At 29.1% G+C, this 1,788-nt stretch overlaps 1 long non-coding RNA gene across 1 annotated transcript in view; it reads right to left on the bottom strand.

Moving 5' to 3' along the window:
* Nucleotides 1–77: 77 nt before the first annotated feature.
* The window catches only part of LOC136796348 (uncharacterized), an 11,138-nt gene continuing 9,427 nt past the window's right edge, over nt 78–1,788 (bottom strand). Inside the window, exons 2-3 of the long non-coding RNA XR_010844048.1 lie at nt 344–500; nt 78–201 (exon numbers count right to left, since the gene is read on the bottom strand). This is a non-coding gene — a long non-coding RNA (uncharacterized lncRNA). The remainder of the gene's footprint in view (nt 202–343; nt 501–1,788) is intronic.

Here is a 1,788-nt window from a genome sequence, read left to right as displayed (position 1 = left end):
TAATTTGTTTACTTGTATATTTTTTTTTTCTTAATAATTTTATTATATTTTTTCTTATACATATTTGTTTTCCTCCTTCTTGCACTAAGCCCAATTGCAATTTACCTATTCATTCGATATACAATTCTCCCTATTTTACTCTTTCATGCTTACCCTCTCCAGTGATCTGCGACACACGTTTGACCCGTTGACTAACTGCAACTTAACAGAAATTATCAATAAATAATTATCACTGTGAAAATAAATAAGTTAAAAAAAACTAATATATGATTTAAAAAACATATAATTTTAAAAAATGAATAAATAAGTTGAAATGCAAATAAATAGATAAAAAATCTAAAACCTTAATACTATTTTCATCTTTTTCTTATTTTATTTTTTTCAGAGGCCTTAGTAATCGGCTTTGTTTTGTGATCTTTAAGAAGTATATTGTCGGAACATACTTCTTTTGTCTTGAATAACAAGACTGATTTGTTTTCTTTTATTCCTAATACATCCTTCTGAAATCATAGAACAAAAAATTAATAATTTTTCACTTTGACAAACAGTGGCAGAGTCTGAAATCCATTGTAAATATTTTACATTGTGATTAGAGATGGTCGGGAGGTGCAGTCAGCAAAGAAAAACATAAATAATCAAAAAAATATTTATTTATGCCAGGCATAAATAAATATTTTTTTGTTTGTTTTTCTTTGCTGACCGCACCCCCGACCATTTTCTCCAATCAGTAATCTACGGTCAACTATCTACACCTCATTTTACATTGTGAGTTGATCATTTTTTTCTTAACTATAATAAATATCAAGATATTCTATGCTACGTTACTAGATAAAATTTCTAAAAATAACCAAAAAAAATTTACAAAAGTAAGTGTAGAGAACAAATAGTTTCGGTGAAATATGTACCTTCATAAATTTTATCATTTATTTCGTATAATACTTTGGGAAAGGGTAGCTTATTGGTAATGCAATGGACTACTTACACCAAAGACTCGGGTTCGAATCTGGCCGTGGCAGATAATTATCATCTGATACCTGTAGCCACTGAGTCAACCCTGTGGGTTCGGGAGCCATTGAGTAAATATCTGACGGTCGAGCATGATTCTGACCAAATCACATCCTTGTACGACCGTTGGTCTTGCTAAAGTAGTTCCTTGCCAAGTACTGCACCCTGACCCTTCATGGGTTTTAACGATACGTATTTTTTTTAAATTCTTACCTCTTTAACATTATATTTTATCTTTGAAAGGAATAGGGTCCGGGTGCGGTCAAAAATCTCAAATAGTAGAATATACTATTTATTGAGTGAATAGAATAGTAGAATATACTATTCCTATATTTTATCTTCTATTATTATCAATAAACTACTGTCGCCTTATTTTATTGTTATGTATATTTCCTAGTTTGTTTGTTATTGTTTTATTTTTATTTGTATGCTTCCATGAGTTTTGTTTGTTATCTCGTTTTTTGTCTTTTCAGTTCTAATGGAGACCAAAAATTCAGGTCATAAGGTCGGCACAAATAAATAAGTTTCGTTTATTTGTGTATTTTTGCTGACCGCACTACCGACCATCTTCTCCTTATAGTAAAATTTAGTTACATGTAATAAACATTAGGTTAATTACATAAGAAACAGGTATATTGTGCTAACTAATGTATTTGGGTCTCATGAATAAAAATCTTATCCAAAGCTTTTTACATTATTCTAATTATAATTTAATATATATGTAATGTAAAAATCTATGATATCCATAGTATGTATATATAATATTATAAATTCTACTTGAAG

This window comes from Halyomorpha halys, unplaced genomic scaffold (assembly GCF_000696795.3).
Source record: "Halyomorpha halys isolate HHAL.00 unplaced genomic scaffold, Hhal_1.1 Scaffold8.1, whole genome shotgun sequence".
Taxonomy (NCBI): Eukaryota; Metazoa; Arthropoda; class Insecta; order Hemiptera; family Pentatomidae; genus Halyomorpha; species Halyomorpha halys.
The sequence above is the reverse complement of the archived record's forward strand: the minus strand, read 5'-3'. Positions and strand labels throughout refer to the sequence as shown.